Below are 20453 nucleotides of genomic sequence, written 5' to 3' on the forward strand. Positions count from 1 at the left end.
GAGATTCATTTTCAGATTCAAATTAAGTTTGCAGAGGCCTTGTTAAAAATAAAATAAGCAAGCTGATTGGTTGCTATGGGCATCTGGGCAACTTTTCCTCTGCACAGGTTTTGATAAATTGTGAGCTGCTGGGAGGGACTTTTTTTGTGCGAACTTGGCGAGTAGTACTGGTAGCCTGGTTTTGGTCACCCCAATGTGAAATCAGTCAAATGCATTCTACACCTCCCCCCTTTTTCTTTATGCTCTTTCCCTACAATATCTTCCTCCCCCCTGCTATTTGGGGAAATTGGAGAAGGGAGTGCTTACACATATTGGGGGACATATATGAAAGATTTTAGCCCTGTTTTGTGTTTAAATCTTTGTGCAAAATTTTGCGCAAGATGTTTTTTTGAGTCTTTTTTTGCGCACATTCTGGTGGAGCATTTCCTCCAGATGTGTAGGTTTTGGTGTACCTTGGAGTGACATATTTAGTACACACAAATTTAATAACTGCGTAATTCATTTACCCACAGAAATCTTGCGTGATGACCATATTTTTAACGCAAATATAAGCCATCTTTGACTGCACTTAGCAAGATGCTCTAAATTATCCATTTCATTTTTCAGAGTGGATTGCGGAGATTACTATGCTTCTTCCACCAGTCAGATTATCTCTGTGATACTTAAAATCTTTTCCATGTACCTTTTAAAAAACAAAATGAAATGATTATAGACCACTTATGATCACCGCTTCACCCGCAGTCTAACCAGATACAACTGGATAATACACCAGGTTATAGTGCAGGTGAAATACTTCTGGCACAGTTCAGACTTCAAACTGTGTAAAATTCAAACTCCCCAGCTGCTCTTGATGAGTGCAGGAGATTGCACCTGTGTAGTGTAACCATGGTGACCACAGCTAAGAATATACCACTGTCTGTGCAGGGAGAGAGAAGAAGATATGGCTGCTAGGTCTATGTGTGAGTGTGTGTATGTAGCAGAGGTGAGTGTGTGAGTGTGTGTGTATGTAGCAGAGCTGAGTGTGTGAATGTGTGTATGTAGCAGAGCTGAGTGTGTATATGTAGCAGAGTTGAGTGTGTGTATGTAGCAGAGTTTAATTGTGTGTATGTAGCAGAGCTGAGTGTGTGTGTATGTAACATAGCTGAGTGTGTGATCAGGTGTATTTAGCAAAGCTGAGTGTGTGTGATCAGGTGTATGTAGCAATGTTGAGTGTGTGCGTGGTCATGCTTACACATAATCACATTCAGCTCTGCTGCAAACCCATGTAGCACACTAATTTCTGCTACCAGGGTGCCTCCAGCTTTTGCAAAACTTCAACTCCCAGCATGCCAAGTTTTGCAACACTTGGAGGCATTCTGGTTGGTAAACACTGATATAGAAGTAAGGTGACAGATTGTTCAGCAAAATTACATATTTTTTAAACCCATACATTCTGGGGGAGATGCTCAAAAACTACTGTAATTTCTGTTCCAGTGATACTATTCACACTTTTTTTTTCTTCTCACATTTTCACAGGTCTTTTTTGCTGCTTTGAAAATATGTAAGAAAATTCATTTTTTCGCCACTTTTTTTTTGCACCAAAATAGTTTTTTTGTTGCAGCCATATTGGATTTTTTTTAATGCCAAAATTGCAGAGTTTGGTGCCAAAATCTGCAATTTTTGTGCCAACTTTTACATCCAAGAAAATTCTGGTGGAATGTCACCTGTGTCCCTATATAAATACCAGGCGAGTTCTACTACATAAATGGCATAAGTTATTGTTTGGATGAGCGCTGCCCGTTTTGTAATTCTTTACTTATGTAATGAACAGAGTCATGTCCTTCTGGATCTATTTACTGGGGGGGGGGGGGGGACATTCATCAAGAGTGGTATAGGTGAACATCTTTTTATCTCATTAAATCATGTTTTTTCCATGTTTGTGTGGCCATAACTTTTTTATTTTCATCCAACCTCATTGTGTAAGGGCTTATTTTTTGCAGGACAAGCCATACTTTTTATTAGTATTATTATTGGGACACATGTTACCTTTTGATCATTTTTATTGCGTTTTTTTGAACAAAATTAGCAAATTTAGCGTTTTTATGTAGGGTTTTTTTGTTACCAATTTTTTTGGCACCCCCCCCCCCGTCACTCCTGTCCACCCCCCCCCCCTTCACCCCTGTCCACCCATCACCCATGTTCACCCTCCTGTCATCTCTGTCACCCCTGTCCACCCTCCTGTCACCCCTGTCCACCTCCTGTCACCCCTGTCCACCCTCCTGTCACCCATGTTCACCCTCCTGTCATCCCTGTCACCCCCGTCCACCCCCCGTCACCCATGTTCACCCTCCTGTCCACCCTCCTGTCACCCCTGTCCACCCTCCTGTCACCCATGTTCACCCTCCTGTCACTCATGTTCACCCATGTTCACCCTCCTGTTCCCCCTCCCGTCCACCCTCCTGTCACTCCCGTCCATCCTCCTGTCACCCATGTTCACCCTCCTGTCAGCCCTGTCCACCCCCTGTCACCCCTGTCCACACCCATGTCCACCCTCCTGTCAGCTATGTCCACCCCCTGTCACCCATGTTCACCCTCCTGTCATCCCTGTCACTCATGTCCACCCCCCGTCACTCATGTCCACCCCCCCTCTCACACATGTCCACCCGCCTATCATTCCCGTCACCCATGTCCACCCCCTCTCACCCATGTCCACCCTCCTGACATCCATGTCCGCCTTGTCCACTCCCCTGTCCATCCCTGTCACTCATGTTTACCCCCCCATCTACCCCCGTAGTCTACCCTCCTGTTCACCCATCTGTCCCTTTGTCACCCCAGTCCACCCCTCTGTCACTCCTGTCCCTCTTTTACCCCCTTGTCACCCTTGTCCACCCCTCTGACCCCCTGTCTCCCATGTCCACCCTCCTGTCATCCATGTCCACCCCCCCATCCAACTTTCTGTCACCCCTTTGACCCATGTTCACCCCTCTGACCACATCCTTGTCACCCATGTCCACCCCATATTCACCTCTCTGTCACCCCCTATGCCCCCGTCACCAATGTTCACTCTTCTACATCCATCTGTCACCCTTGTACACCTCCCTACACCCCTCTTTCACCCATGTACACCCATCTATCACCCATGTACACTCCTCTGTCACCCATGTACACTCCTCTACACCCCTCTGCCACCCATGTTCACTCTTCTACACCCATCTGTCACCCATGTACACTCCTCTACACCCCACTGTCACCCATGTACACTCCTCTACACCCCTCTGTCACCCATGTACACTCCTCTACACCCCTCTGTCTCTCCTCTACACCCCTTTGTTACCCATGTACACTCCTCTACACCCCTCTTTCATCCATGTACACTCCTCTACACCCCTCTGTCACCCATGTACACTCCTCTACATCCATCTGTCACCCATGTACACTCCTCTACACCCCTCTGTCATCCATGTACACTCCTCTACACCCCTCTGTCACTCATGTATACTCCTCTACACCCCTCTGTACACTCCTCTGTCACCCATGTACACTCCTCTACACCCCTCTGTTACCCATGTACACTCCTCTACACCCCTCTGTCACCAATGTACACTCCTCTACACCCCTCTGTCACCCATGTACACTCCTCTACAGCCCTCTGTCACCCATGTACACTCCTCCGCACCCCTCTGTCATCCATGTACACTCCTCCGCACCCCTCTGTCACCCATGTACACTCTTCTACACCCCTCTGTCACCCATGTACACTCCTCTACATCCCTCTGTTACCCAAGTGCACTCCTCTACACCCCTCTGTCACCAATGTACACTCCTCTACACCCCTCTGCCACCCATGTTCACTCTTCTACGCCCATCTGTCACCCATGTACACTCCTCTACACCCCACTGTCACCCATGTACACTCCTCTACACCCCTCTGTCACCCATGTACACTCCTCTACACCCCTCTGTCTCTCCTCTACACCCCTTTGTTACCCATGTACACTCCTCTACACCCCTCTTTCATCCACGTACACTCCTCTACACCCCTCTGTCACCCATGTACACTCCTCTACATCCATCTGTCACCCATGTACACCCCTCTACACCCCTCTGTCATCCATGTACACTCCTCTACACCCCTCTGTCACTCATGTATACTCCTCTACACCCCTCTGTACACTCCTCTGTCACCCATGTACACTCCTCTACACCCCTCTGTTACCCATGTACACTCATCTACACCCCTCTGTCACCAATGTACACTCCTCTACACCCCTCTGTCACCCATGTACACTCCTCTACAGCCCTCTGTCAACCATGTACACTCCTCCGCACCCCTCTGTCACCCATGTACACTCCTCCGCACCCCTCTGTCACCCATGTACACTCTTCTACACCCCTCTGTCACCCATTTACACTCCTCTACATCCCTCTGTTACCCATGTACATTCCTCTACACCCCTCTGTCACCAATGTACACTCCTCTACACCCCTCTGTCACCCATGTACACTCCTCTACAGCCCTCTGTCACCCATGTACACTCCTCTACACCCTTCTGTCACCCATGTACACTCCTCCACACCCCTCTGTCACCAATGTACACTCTTCTACACCCCTCTGTCACCCATGTACACTCCTCTACATCCATCTGTCACCCATGTACACTCCTCTACACCCCTCTGTCATCCATGTACACTCCTCTACACCCCTCTGTCACTCATGTATACTCCTCTACACCCCTCTGTACACTCCTCTGTCGCCATGTACACTCCTCTACACCCCTCTGTTACCCATGTACACTCCTCTACACCCCTCTGTCACCAATGTACACTCCTCTACACCCCTCTGTCACCCATGTACACTCCTCTACAGCCCTCTGTCACCCATGTACACTCCTCTACACCCCTCTGTCACCCATGTACACTCCTCCACACCCCTCTATCACCCATGTACACTCTTCTACACCCCTCTGTCACCCATGTACACTCCTCTACACCCATCTGTCACCCATGTACACTCCTCTACACCCCTCTGTCACCCATTTCTACTCCTCTACACCCCTCTGTCAACCATGTCCACTCCTCTACACCCCTCTGTCACCCATGTCCACTCCTCTACACCCCTCTGTCACCCATGTCCACTCCTCTACACCCCTCTGTCACCCATGTTCACTCCTATACACCCCTCTGTCACCCATGTCCACTCCTTTTACAATTCTCTGTACACCCCTCTACACCTCTCTGTCACCCATGTCCACTCTTCTACACCCCTCTGTCACCCATGTAAAAAAAAAAAAAAAGTGCGGAGCCTAATAGGTTTGTTTTGCAGGTTTAACGGTGAAGAATTGTGTGTGGAAGAAATCGTGATGATGGCCCGGACCAGATCAAGAGAAAGCACGTTGCAAATTAGAGAAGATGTCGTTGGTGAGTTGTTATATAAAGCAGCACTTTAAACTTAAATACCCATTGATAGATATGGTGCAGTGCGTTTCTTCCCTTTTTTAAAATGTTTTAAAAAATTTTTGCTTATCAACCTTGGTAGTGGTGCCCCGCGGAAATTTTTTTCCCGAGCTGTGCCCCGACCCGAAAAAGGTTGGGATGCACTGGTATAATTGTTAAAAAATGCTCTTTTTGGAGATGGACAGGCAGGCTGAAGGGGAGGAGGTAGGCCTGAATTTTGAACTTAAAAACTCAATGGGTTTTTGGGTTCAAAATGTGTTATTTCCCCTTATGCTGCTACCCTTTTATAATCCATAATTTTGGGGCCAGGTAGTCCGATAACTTGGCGACATTAGAACAGTAACAGTGTAACATGGATTGGGAAAATAGGTGTGGAAGGACAAATGGATGAAAGGATAGCAGCATATGGCAGCTTTACTGTTTGCTTTTTTTTCAAAGCAAAAGAGGAGCGTATAATTGTTAAAAAGGGTATTTTGGAGATGGACAGGCAGGCTGATGGGGAGGAGGTAGGCCTGTATTTTGAACTTAATAACTCAAATGGGTTTTTGGGATCAAAATATGTAATTTTCACTTATGCTGCTACCCTTTTATAAGCCATAGTTTTTATGCCAGGTAGTCTGATAACTTGACGATGTTAGAACAGTATGAGTGTATGATGGATTGGGAAAATAGGTGTAGAAAGATAAATGGATGAAAGGATCGCAGAAAATGGCAATTTACTGTTTGCTTTTTTCAATGCAAAAGAAGAGTGTATAATTGTTAAAAAAAGGCCCATTTTGGAGTTGGACAGGCAGGCTGAAGGGGAGGAGGTAGGCCTGTATTTTGAACTTAAAAACTCAAATGGGTTTTTGGGTTCAAAATGTGTAATTTTCCCTTATGCTGCTACCCTTTTTTAATCCATAATTTTTGGGTTGGGAAAATAGGTTTTGAAGGACAAATGGATGAAAGCATAGCAGCATATGGCAGCCTTACTGTTTGCTTTTTTTTCAACGCAAAAGAGGAGCGTATAATAGTTAAAAAGGCTAATTTTGGAGATGGACAGGCAGGCTGAAGGGGAGGAGGTAGGCCTGTATTTTGAACTTAATACCTCAAATGGGTTTTTGGGTTAAAAATTTTAAATTTTCCCATATGCTGCTACCCTTTTATAATCCATAATTTTTTGCAAGGTAGTCTGATAACTTGGCGATGTTAGAAAAGTATGAGTGTATGATGTTTTGGGAAAATAGGTTTTGAAGGACAAATGGATGAAAGGATCGCAGAATATGGCAACTTTACTGTTTGCTTTTTTCAATGCAAAAGAGTAGTGTATAATTGTTAAAAAATACCCTTTTTGGAGATTGACAGGCAGGCTGAAGGGGAGGAGTCAGGCCTGTATTTTGAACTTAAAAACTCAAATGGGTTTTTGGGTTCAAAATGTGTAATTTTCCCGTATGCTGCTACCCTTTTCTAATCCATAATTTTTGGACCAGCTAGTCCTATAACTTGCCGATAATATAACAGTAAGAGTGTAAGATGGATTGGGAAAATAGGTTTTGAAGGACAAATGGATGAAAGGATAGCAGCATATGGCAGCCCTACTGTGCTTTTTTTCAACGCAAAAAAGAGGGTATAATTGTTAAAAAGGCTATTTTTGGAGATGGACAGGCAGGCTGAAGGGGAGGAGGTAGGCCTGTATTTTGAACTTAAAAATTCAAATGGGTTTTTGGGTTCAAAATGTGTATATTTCCCTTATGCTGCTATCCTTTTATAATCCATCATTTTTGGGCCAAGTAGTCCGATAACTCGGCGACGTGAGAGCAGAATGAGTGTATGATGGTTTGTGAAAATAGGTGTAGAAGGCCAAATAAATGAAAGGATTGCAGAAAACAGCAACTTTACAGTTTGCTTTTTTTCAATGCAAAAGAGGAGTGTATAATTGTTAAAAAAAGGCCCTTTTTGGAGATGGACAGGCAGGCTGATGGGGAGGAGGTAGGTCTGAATTTTGAACTTCAAAACTCAAATTGGTTTTAGGTTCAAAATGTGTAATTTTCCCTTATGCTGCTACCCTTTTCTAATCCATAATTTTTGGGCCAGGTAGTCCAATAACTTGGCGACGTTAGAACAGTAAGTGTGTAAGATGGATTGGGAAAATTGGTGTGGAAGGACAAATGGATGAAAGGAGAGCAGCATATGACAACCTTACTGTTTGCTTTTTTTCAAAGCAAAAGAGGAGTGTATAATTGTTTAAAAAAAGGCTATTTTTGGAGATGGACAGGCAGGCTGACAGGGAGGAGGTAGGCCTGTATTTTGAACTTAATAACTCAAATGGGTTTTTGGGTTCAAAATATGTAATTTTCCCTTATGCTGCTACCCTTTTATAATCCATAGTTTTTATGCCAGGTAGTCTGATAACTTGACGATGTTAGAACAGTATGAGTGTATGATGGTTTGGGAAAATAGGTGTAGAAGGACAAATGGATGAAACGATTGCAGAAAACAGCAACTTTACTGTTTGCTTTTTTTCAATGCAAAAGAGGAGTGTATAGTTGTTAAAAAAAGGCCCTTTTTGGAGATGGACAGGCAGGCTGAAGGGGAGGAGGTAGGCCTGAATTTTGAACTTAAAAACTCAAATGGGTTTTGGGTTCAAAATGTGTAATTTTCCCATATGCTGCTACCCTTTTTTAATCCATAATTTTTGGGTTGGGAAAATAGGTTTTGAAGGACAAATGGATGAAAGGATAGCAGCATATGGCAGCCTTACTGTTTGCTTCTTTTTCAACACAAAAGAGGGGCGTATAATAGTTAAAAAGGCTAATTTTGGAGATGGACAGGCAGGCTGAAGGGGAGGAGGTAGGCCTGTATTTTGAACTTAATAACTCAAATGGGTTTTTGGGTTCAAAATATGTAATTTTCCCTTATGCTGCTACCCTTTTATAATCCATAATTTTTTGCCAGGTAGTCTGATAACTTGGCGATGTTAGAAAAGTATGAGTGTATGATGTTTTGGGAAAATAGGTTTTGAAGGATAAATGGATGAAAGGATCGCAGAATATGGCAACTTTACTGTTTGCTTTTTTCAATGCAAAAGAGTAGTGTATAATTGTTAAAAAATACCCTTTTTGGAGATGGACAGGCAGGCTGAAGGGGAGGAGGTAGGCCTGTATTTTGAACTTAAAAACTCAAATGGGTTTTTGGGTTCAAAATGTGTAATTTTCCCTTATGCTGCTACCCTTTTCTAATCCATAATTTTTGGGCCAGCTAGTCCTATAACTTGGCAATATTATAACAGTAAGAGTGTAAGATGAATTGGGAAAATAGGTTTTGAAAGACAAATGGATGAATGGATAGCAGCATATGGAAGCTTTCCTGTTTTCTTTTTTTTCAAAGCAAAAGAGGTGCGTATAATTGTTAAAAAGGGTATTTTTGGAGATGGACAGGCAGGCTGATGGGGAGGAGGTAGGCCTGTATTTTGAACTTAATAACTCAAATGGGTTTTTGGGTTCAAAATGTGTAATTTTCCCTTATGCTGCTACCCTTTTATAATCCATAATTTTTATGCCAGGTAGTCTGATAACTTGACGAAGTTAGAACAGTATGAGTGTATGATAGTTTGGGAAAATAGGTTTTGAAGGACAAATGGATGAAAGGATAGCAGCATATGGCAGCCTTACTGTTTACTTTTTTTCAACGCAAAAGAGGAGCGTATAATTGTTAAAAAGGCTATTTTTGGAGATGGAAAGGCAGGCTGAAGGGGAGGAGGCAGGCCTGTATTTTGAACTTAATAACTCAAATGGGTTTTTGGGTTCAAAATTTGTAATTTTCCCTTATGCTGCTACCCTTTTATAATCCATAATTTTTTGCCAGGTAGTCTAAAACTTGGCGACGTTAGAACAGTATGAGTGTGTGATGTTTTTGAAAACAGGTGTAGAAGGACAAATGGATGAAAGGATCGCAGAATATGGCAACTTTACTGTTTGCTTTTTTTCAATGCAAAAGAGGAGTGTTTAATTGTTAAAAATGGCCCTTTTTGGAGATGGACAGGCAGGCTGAAGGGTAGGAGGAAGGCCTGAATTTTGAACTTAAAAACTCAAATGGGTTTTTGGGTTCAACATGTGTAATTTTCCCTTATGCTGCTATCCTTTTATAATCCATAATTTTTGGGCCAAGTAGTCCGATAACTTGGCGACGTTAGAACAGTATGAGTGTATGATGGATTGGGAAAATAGGTTTTGAAGGACAAATGGATGAAAGGATAGCAGCATATGGCAGCTTTACTGTTAGATTTTTTTCAAAGCAAAAGAGGAGCGTATAATTGTTAAAAAGGGTATTTTTGGAGATGGACAGGCAGGCTGATGGGGAGGAGGTAGGCCTGTATTTTGAACTTAATAACTCAAATGTGTTTTTCAGTTCATAATATATAGTTTTCGCTTATGCTGCTACACTTTTATAATCCATAGTTTTTATGCCAGGTAGTCTGATAACTTTTAAGGACAAAAGGATAAAAGGATCGCAGAATATGGCAACTTTACTGTTTGCTTTTTTCAATGCAAAAGAGTAGTGTATAATTGTTAAAAAATACCCTTTTTGGAGATTGACAGGCAGGCTGAAGGGGAGGAGTCAGGCCTGTATTTTGAACTTAAAAACTCAAATGGGTTTTTGGGTTCAAAATGTGTAATTTTCCCGTATGCTGCTACCCTTTTCTAATCCATAATTTTTGGACCAGCTAGTCCTATAACTTGCCGATAATATAACAGTAAGAGTGTAAGATGGATTGGGAAAATAGGTTTTGAAGGACAAATGGATGAAAGGATAGCAGCATATGGCAGCCCTACTGTGCTTTTTTTCAACGCAAAAAAGAGGGTATAATTGTTAAAAAGGCTATTTTTGGAGATGGACAGGCAGGCTGAAGGGGAGGAGGTAGGCCTGTATTTTGAACTTAAAAATTCAAATGGGTTTTTGGGTTCAAAATGTGTATATTTCCCTTATGCTGCTATCCTTTTATAATCCATCATTTTTGGGCCAAGTAGTCCGATAACTCGGCGACGTGAGAGCAGAATGAGTGTATGATGGTTTGTGAAAATAGGTGTAGAAGGCCAAATAAATGAAAGGATTGCAGAAAACAGCAACTTTACAGTTTGCTTTTTTTCAATGCAAAAGAGGAGTGTATAATTGTTAAAAAAAGGCCCTTTTTGGAGATGGACAGGCAGGCTGATGGGGAGGAGGTAGGTCTGAATTTTGAACTTCAAAACTCAAATTGGTTTTAGGTTCAAAATGTGTAATTTTCCCTTATGCTGCTACCCTTTTCTAATCCATAATTTTTGGGCCAGGTAGTCCAATAACTTGGCGACGTTAGAACAGTAAGTGTGTAAGATGGATTGGGAAAATTGGTGTGGAAGGACAAATGGATGAAAGGAGAGCAGCATATGACAACCTTACTGTTTGCTTTTTTTCAAAGCAAAAGAGGAGTGTATAATTGTTTAAAAAAAGGCTATTTTTGGAGATGGACAGGCAGGCTGACAGGGAGGAGGTAGGCCTGTATTTTGAACTTAATAACTCAAATGGGTTTTTGGGTTCAAAATATGTAATTTTCCCTTATGCTGCTACCCTTTTATAATCCATAGTTTTTATGCCAGGTAGTCTGATACCTTGACGATGTTAGAACAGTATGAGTGTATGATGGTTTGGGAAAATAGGTGTAGAAGGACAAATGGATGAAACGATTGCAGAAAACAGCAACTTTACTGTTTGCTTTTTTTCAATGCAAAAGAGGAGTGTATAGTTGTTAAAAAAAGGCCCTTTTTGGAGATGGACAGGCAGGCTGAAGGGGAGGAGGTAGGCCTGAATTTTGAACTTAAAAACTCAAATGGGTTTTGGGTTCAAAATGTGTAATTTTCCCATATGCTGCTACCCTTTTTTAATCCATAATTTTTGGGTTGGGAAAATAGGTTTTGAAGGACAAATGGATGAAAGGATAGCAGCATATGGTAGCCTTACTGTTTGCTTCTTTTTCAACACAAAAGAGGGGCGTATAATAGTTAAAAAGGCTAATTTTGGAGATGGACAGGCAGGCTGAAGGGGAGGAGGTAGGCCTGTATTTTGAACTTAATAACTCAAATGGGTTTTTGGGTTCAAAATATGTAATTTTCCCTTATGCTGCTACCCTTTTATAATCCATAATTTTTTGCCAGGTAGTCTGATAACTTGGCGATGTTAGAAAAGTATGAGTGTATGATGTTTTGGGAAAATAGGTTTTGAAGGACAAATGGATGAAAGGATCGCAGAATATGGCAACTTTACTGTTTGCTTTTTTCAATGCAAAAGAGTAGTGTATAATTGTTAAAAAATACCCTTTTTGGAGATGGACAGGCAGGCTGAAGGGGAGGAGGTAGGCCTGTATTTTGAACTTAAAAACTCAAATGGGTTTTTGGGTTCAAAATGTGTAATTTTCCCTTATGCTGCTACCCTTTTCTAATCCATAATTTTTGGGCCAGCTAGTCCTATAACTTGGCAATATTATAACAGTAAGAGTGTAAGATGAATTGGGAAAATAGGTTTTGAAAGACAAATGGATGAATGGATAGCAGCATATGGAAGCTTTCCTGTTTTCTTTTTTTTCAAAGCAAAAGAGGTGCGTATAATTGTTAAAAAGGGTATTTTTGGAGATGGACAGGCAGGCTGATGGGGAGGAGGTAGGCCTGTATTTTGAACTTAATAACTCAAATGGGTTTTTGGGTTCAAAATGTGTAATTTTCCCTTATGCTGCTACCCTTTTATAATCCATAATTTTTATGCCAGGTAGTCTGATAACTTGACGAAGTTAGAACAGTATGAGTGTATGATAGTTTGGGAAAATAGGTTTTGAAGGACAAATGGATGAAAGGATAGCAGCATATGGCAGCCTTACTGTTTGCTTTTTTTCAACGCAAAAGAGGAGCGTATAATTGTTAAAAAGGCTATTTTTGGAGATGGAAAGGCAGGCTGAAGGGGAGGAGGCAGGCCTGTATTTTGAACTTAATAACTCAAATGGGTTTTTGGGTTCAAAATTTGTAATTTTCCCTTATGCTGCTACCCTTTTATAATCCATAATTTTTTGCCAGGTAGTCTAAAACTTGGCGACGTTAGAACAGTATGAGTGTGTGTTGTTTTTGAAAACAGGTGTAGAAGGACAAATGGATGAAAGGATCGCAGAATATGGCAACTTTACTGTTTGCTTTTTTTCAATGCAAAAGAGGAGTGTTTAATTGTTAAAAATGGCCCTTTTTGGAGATGGACAGGCAGGCTGAAGGGTAGGAGGAAGGCCTGAATTTTGAACTTAAAAACTCAAATGGGTTTTTGGGTTCAACATGTGTAATTTTCCCTTATGCTGCTATCCTTTTATAATCCATAATTTTTGGGCCAAGTAGTCCGATAACTTGGCGACGTTAGAACAGTATGAGTGTATGATGGATTGGGAAAATAGGTTTTGAAGGACAAATGGATGAAAGAATAGCAGCATATGGCAGCTTTACTGTTTGATTTTTTTCAAAGCAAAAGAGGAGCGTATAATTGTTAAAAAGGGTATTTTTGGAGATGGACAGGCAGGCTGATGGGGAGGAGGTAGGCCTGTATTTTGAACTTAATAACTCAAATGGGTTTTTGAGTTCATAATATATAATTTTCGCTTATGCTGCTACACTTTTATAATCCATAGTTTTTATGCCAGGTAGTCTGATAACTTTTAAGGACAAAAGGATAAAAGGATCGCAGAATATGGCAACTTTACTGTTTGCTTTTTTCAATGCAAAAGAGTAGTGCATAATTGTTAAAAAATACCCTTTTTTGAGATGGACAGGCAGGCTGAAGGGGAGGAGGTAGGCCTGTATTTTGAACTTAAAAACTCAAATGGGTTTTTGGGTTCAAAATGTGTAATTTTCCCGTATGCTGCTACCCTTTTATAATCCATAATTTTTGGGCCAGCTAGTCCTATAACTTGGCGATATTATAACAGTAAGAGTGTAAGATAGATTGGGAAAATAGGTTTTGAAAGACAAATGGATGAATGGATAGCAGCATATGGAAGCTTTCCTGTTTTCTTTTTTTTCAAAGCAAAAGAGGTGCGTATAATTTTTAAAAAGGGTATTTTTGGAGATGGACAGGCAGGCTGATGGGGAGGAGGTAGGCCTGTATTTTGAACTTAATAACTCAAATGGGTTTTTGGGTTCAAAATGTGTAATTTTCCCTTATGCTGCTACCCTTTTATAATCCATAATTTTTATGCCAGGTAGTCTGATAACTTGACGAAGTTAGAACAGTATAAGTGTATGATAGTTTGGGAAAATAGGTTTTGAAGGACAAATGGATGAAAGGATAGCAGCATATGGCAGCCTTACTGTTTGCTTTTTTTCAACGCAAAAGAGGAGCGTATAATTGTTAAAAAGGCTATTTTTGGAGATGGACAGGCAGGCTGAAGGGGAGGAGGTAGGCCTGTATTTTGAATTTAATAACTCAAATGGGTTTTTGGGTTCAAAATTTTTAATTTTCCCTTATGCTGCTACCCTTTTATAATCCATAATTTTTGGCCAGGTAGTCTGAAAACTTGGCGACGTTAGAACAGTATGAGTGTGTGATGTTTTTGAAAACAGGTGTAGAAGGACAAATGGATGAAAGGATCGCAGAATATGGAAACTTTACTGTTTGCTTTTTTTCAATGCAAAAGAGGAGTGTTTAATTGTTAAAAATGGCCCTTTTTGGAGATGGACTGGCAGGCTGAAGGGTAGGAGGTAGGCCTGAATTTTGAACTTAAAAACTCAAATGGGTTTTTGGGTTCAAAATGTGTAATTTTCCCTTATGCTGCTATCCTTTTATAATCCATAATTTTTGGGCAAAGTAGTCCGATAACTTGGCAACGTTAGAACAGTATGAGTGTATGATGGATTGGGAAAATAGGTTTTGAAGGACAAATGGATGAAAGGATAGCAGCATATGGCAGCTTTACTGTTTGCTTTTTTTCAAAGCAAAAGAGGAGCGTATAATTGTTAAAAAGGGTATTTTTGGAGATGGACAGGCAGGCTGATGGGGAGGAGGTAGGCCTGTATTTTGAACTTAATAACTCAAATGGGTTTTTGGGATCAAAATATGTAATTTTCACTTATGCTGCTACCCTTTTATAAGCCATAGTTTTTATGCCAGGTAGTCTGATAACTTGACGATGTTAGAACAGTATGAGTGTATGATAGTTTGGGAAACTAGGTTTTGAAGGACAAATGGATGAAAGGATAGCAGCATATGGCAGCCTTACTGTTTGCTTTTTTTCAACGCAAAAGAGGAGTGTATAATTGTTAAAAAGGCTATTTTTGGAGATGAACAGGCAGGCTGAAGGGGAGGAGGTAGGCCTGTATTTTGAACTTAATAACTCAATTGGGTTTTTAGGTTCAAAATTTTTAATTTTCCCTTATGCTGCTACCCTTTTGTAATCCATAATTTTTTGCCAGGTAGTCTGAAAACTTGGCGACGTTAGAACAGTATGAGTGTGTGATGTTTTTGAAAACAGGTGTAGAAGGACAAATGGATGAAAGGATCGCAGAATATGGCAACTTTACTGTTTGCTTTTTTTCAATGCAAAAGAGGAGTGTTTAATTGTTAAAATTGGCCCTTTTTGGAGATGGACAGGCAGGCTGAAGGGTAGGAGGTAGGCCTGAATTTTGAACTTAAAAACTCAAATGGGTTTTTGGGTTCAAAATGTGTAATTTTCCCTTATGCTGCTATCCTTTTATAATCCATAATTTTTGGGCCAAGTAGTCCGATAACTTGGCGACGTTAGAACAGTATGAGTGTATGATGGTTTGGGAAAATAGGTGTAGAAGGATAAATGGATGAAAGGATCGCAGAATATGGCAATTTACTGTTTGCTTTTTTCAATGCAAAAGAGGAGTGTATAATTGTAAAAAAAAAAGGCCCTTTTTGGAGATGGACAGTTAGGCTGAAGGGGAGGAGGTAGGCCTGTATTTTGAACTTAAAAATTCAAATGGGTTTTTGGGTTCAAAATGTGTAATTTTCCCTTATGCTGCTACCCTTTTTTAATCCATAATTTTTGGGTTGGGAAAATAGGTTTTGAAGGACAAATGGATGAAAGGATAGCAGCATATGGCAGCCTTACTGTTTGCTTTTTTTCAACGCAAAAGAGGAGCGTATAATTGTTAAAAAGGCTATTTTTGGAGATGGACAGGCAGGCTGAAGGGTAGGAGGAAGGCCTGAATTTTGAACTTAAAAACTCAAATGGGTTTTTGGGTTCAACATGTGCAATTTTCCCTTATGCTGCTATCCTTTTATAATCCATAATTTTTGGGCCAAGTAGTCCGATAACTTGGCGACGTTAGAACACTATGAGTGTATGATGGATTGGGAAAATAGGTTTTGAAGTACAAATGGATGAAAGGATAGCAGCATATGGCAGCTTTACTGTTTGCTTTTTTTCAAAGCAAAAGAGGAGCGTATAATTGTTAAAAAGGGTATTTTTGGAGATGGACAGGCAGGCTGATGGGGAGAGAGGTAGGCCTGTATTTTGAACTTAATAACTCAAATGGGTTTTTGGGTTCATAATATGTAATTTTCGCTTATGCTGCTACACTTTTATAATCCATAGTTTTTATGCCAGGTAGTCTGATAACTTGACGACGTTAGAACAGTATGAGTGTATGATAGTTTGGGAAAATAGGTGTAGAAGGATAAAAGGATAAAAGGATCGCAGAATATGGCAACTTTACTGTTTGCTTTTTTCAATGCAAAAGAGTAGTGTATAATTGTTAAAAAATACCCATTTTGGAGATGGACAGGCAGGCTGAAGGGGAGGAGGTAGGCCTGTATTTTGAACTTAAAAATTCAAATGGGTTTTTGGGTTCAAAATGTGTAATTTTCCCTTATGCTGCTACCCTTTTTTAATCCATAATTTTTGGGTTGGGAAAATAGGTTTGGAAGGACAAATGGATGAAAGCATAGCAGCATATGGCAGCCTTACTGCTTGCTTGTTTTTTTCAACGCAAAAGAGGAGCGTATAATAGTTAAAAAGGCTAATTTTGGAGATGGACAGGCAGGCTGAAGGGGAGGAGGTAGGCCTGTATTTTGAACTTAATAACTCAAATGGGTTTTTGGGTTCAAAATTTTTAATTTTCCCTTATGCTGCTACCCTTTTATAATCCATAATTTTTTGCCAGGCAGTCTGATAACTTGGCGATGTTAAAAAAGTATGAGTGTATGATGTTTTGGGAAAATAGGTTTTGAAGGAAAAATGGATGAAAGGATCGCAGAATATGGCAGCTTTAATGTTTGCTTTTTTCAATGCAAAAGAGTAGTGTATAATTGTTAAAAAATACCCTTTTTGGAGATCGACAGGCAGGCTGAAGGGGAGGAGGTAGGCCTGTATTTTGAATTTAAAAACTCAAATGGGTTTTTGGGTTCAAAACGTGTAATTTTCTTGTATGCTGCTACCCTTTTCTAATCCATAATTTTTGGACCAGCTAGTCCTATAACTTGCCGATATTTTAACAGTAAGAGTGTGAGATGGATTGGGAAAATAGGTTTTGAAAGACAAATGGATAAATTGATAGCAGCATATGGAAGCTTTCCTGTTTCCTTTTTTTCAAAGCAAAAGAGGTGCATATAATTGTTAAAAAGGGTATTTTTGGAGATGGACAGGCAGGCTGATGGGGAGGAGGTAGGCCTGAAATTTGAACTTAATAACTCAAATGGGTTTTTGGGTTCAAAATGTGTAATTTTCCCTTATGCTGCTACCCTTTTATAATCCATAATTTTTATGCCAGGTAGTCTGATAACTTGACGAAGTTAGAACAGTATGAGTGTATGATAGTTTGGGAAAATAGGTTTTGAAGGACAAATGGATGAAAGGATAGCAGCATATGGCAGCTTTACTGTTTGCTTTTTTTAAAGCAAAAGAGGAGCGTATAATTGTTAAAAAGGGTATTTTTGGAGATGGACAGGCAGGCTGATGGGGAGGAGGTAGGCCTGTATTTTGAACTTAATAACTCAAATGGGTTTTTGGGTTCATAATATGTAATTTTCGCTTATGCTGCTACACTTTTATAATCCATAGTTTTTATGCCAGGTAGTCTGATAACTTGACTACGTTAGAACAGTATGAGTGTATGATAGTTTGGGAAAATAGGTGTAGAAGGATAAAAGGATAAAAGGATCGCAGAATATGGCAACTTTACTGTTTGCTTTTTTCAATGCAAAAGAGTAGTGTATAATTGTTAAAAAATACCCTTTTTGGAGATGGACAGGCAGGCTGAAGGGGAGGAGGTAGGCCTGTATTTTGAATTTAAAAACTCAAATGGGTTTTTGGGTTCAAAACGTGTAATTTTCTTGTATGCTGCTACCCTTTTCTAATCCATAATTTTTGGACCAGCTAGTCCTATAACTTGCCGATATTTTAACAGTAAGAGTGTGAGATGGATTGGGAAAATAGGTTTTGAAAGACAAATGGATAAATTGATAGCAGCATATGGAAGCTTTCCTGCTTCCTTTTTTTCAAAGCAAAAGAGGTGCGTATAATTGTTAAAAAGGGTATTTTTGGAGATGGACAGGCAGGCTGATGGGGAGGAGGTAGGCCTGAATTTTGAACTTAATAACTCAAATGGGTTTTTGGGTTCAAAATGTGTAATTTTCCCTTATGCTGCTACCCTTTTATAATCCATAATTTTTATGCCAGGTAGTCTGATAACTTGACGAAGTTAGAACAGTATGAGTGTATGATAGTTTGGGAAAATAGGTTTTGAAGGACAAATGGATGAAAGGATAGCAGCATATGGCAGCTTTACTGTTTGCTTTTTTTTAAAGCAAAAGAGGAGCGTATAATTGTTAAAAAGGGTATTTTTGGAGATGGACAGGCAGGCTGATGGGGAGGAGGTAGGCCTGTATTTTGAACTTAATAACTCAAATGGGTTTTTGGGTTCATAATATGTAATTTTCGCTTATGCTGCTACACTTTTATAATCCATAGTTTTTATGCCAGGTAGTCTGATAACTTGACGACGTTAGAACAGTATGAGTGTATGATAGTTTGGGAAAATAGGTGTAGAAGGATAAAAGGATAAAAGGATCGCAGAATATGGCAACTTTACTGTTTGCTTTTTTCAATGCAAAAGAGTAGTGTATAATTGTTAAAAAATACCCATTTTGGAGATGGACAGGCAGGCTGAAGGGGAGGAGGTAGGCCTGTATTTTGAACTTAAAAACTCAAATGGGTTTTTGGGTTCAAAATGTGTAATTTTCCCTTATGCTGCTACCCTTTTCTAATCCATAATTTTTGGGCCAGCTAGTCCTATAACTTGGCGATATTATAACAGTAAGAGTGTAAGATAGATTGGGAAAATAGGTTTTGAAAGACAAATGGATGAATGGATAGCAGCATATGGAAGCTTTCCTGTTTTCTTTTTTTCAAAGCAAAAGAGGAGCGTATAATTGTTAAAAAGGCTATTTTTGGAGATGGACAGGCAGGCTGAAGGGGAGGAGGTAGGCCTGTATTTTGAATTTAATAACTCAAATGGGTTTTTGGGTTCAAAATTTTTAATTTTCCCTTATGCTGCTACCCTTTTATAATCCATAATTTTTTGCCAGGTAGTCTGATAACTTGGCGATGTTAGAAAAGTATGAGTGTATGATGTTTTGGGAAAATAGGTTTTGAAGGACAAATGGATGAAAGGATCGCAGAATATGGCAGCTTTAATGTTTGCTTTTTTCAATGCAAAAGAGTAGTGTATAATTGTTAAAAAATACCCTTTTTGGAGATCGACAGGCAGGCTGAAGGGGAGGAGGTAGGCCTGTATTTTGAATTTAAAAACTCAAATGGGTTTTTGGGTTCAAAACGTGTAATTTTCTTGTATGCTGCTACCCTTTTCTAATCCATAATTTTTGGACCAGCTAGTCCTATAACTTGCCGATATTTTAACAGTAAGAGTGTGAGATGGATTGGGAAAATAGGTTTTGAAAGACAAATGGATAAATTGATAGCAGCATATGGAAGCTTTCCTGTTTCCTTTTATTCAAAGCAAAAGAGGTGCGTATAATTGTTAAAAAGGGTATTTTTGGAGATGGACAGGCAGGCTGATGGGGAGGAGGTAGGCCTGAATTTTGAACTTAATAACTCAAATGGGTTTTTGGGTTCAAAATGTGTAATTTTCCCTTATGCTGCTACCCTTTTATAATCCATAATTTTTATGCCAGGTAGTCTGATAACTTGACGAAGTTAGAACAGTATGAGTGTATGATAGTTTGGGAAAATAGGTTTTGAAGGACAAATGGATGAAAGGATAGCAGCATATGGCAGCTTTACTGTTTGCTTTTTTTTAAAGCAAAAGAGGAGCGTATAATTGTTAAAAAGGGTATTTTTGGAGATGGACAGGCAGGCTGATGGGGAGGAGGTAGGCCTGTATTTTGAACTTAATAACTCAAATGGGTTTTTGGGTTCATAATATGTAATTTTCGCTTATGCTGCTACACTTTTATAATCCATAGTTTTTATGCCAGGTAGTCTGATAACTTGACGACGTTAGAACAGTATGAGTGTATGATAGTTTGGGAAAATAGGTGTAGAAGGATAAAAGGATAAAAGGATCGCAGAATATGGCAACTTTACTGTTTGCTTTTTTCAATGCAAAAGAGTAGTGTATAATTGTTAAAAAATACCCTTTTTGGAGATGGACAGGCAGGCTGAAGGGGAGGAGGTAGGCCTGTATTTTGAATTTAAAAACTCAAATGGGTTTTTGGGTTCAAAACGTGTAATTTTCTTGTATGCTGCTACCCTTTTCTAATCCATAATTTTTGGACCAGCTAGTCCTATAACTTGCCGATATTTTAACAGTAAGAGTGTGAGATGGATTGGGAAAATAGGTTTTGAAAGACAAATGGATAAATTGATAGCAGCATATGGAAGCTTTCCTGTTTCCTTTTTTTCAAAGCAAAAGAGGTGCGTATAATTGTTAAAAAGGGTATTTTTGGAGATGGACAGGCAGGCTGATGGGGAGGAGGTAGGCCTGAATTTTGCACTT

This window comes from Hyla sarda, chromosome 2 (genome assembly GCF_029499605.1).
Source record: "Hyla sarda isolate aHylSar1 chromosome 2, aHylSar1.hap1, whole genome shotgun sequence".
Classification (NCBI taxonomy): domain Eukaryota; kingdom Metazoa; phylum Chordata; class Amphibia; order Anura; family Hylidae; genus Hyla; species Hyla sarda.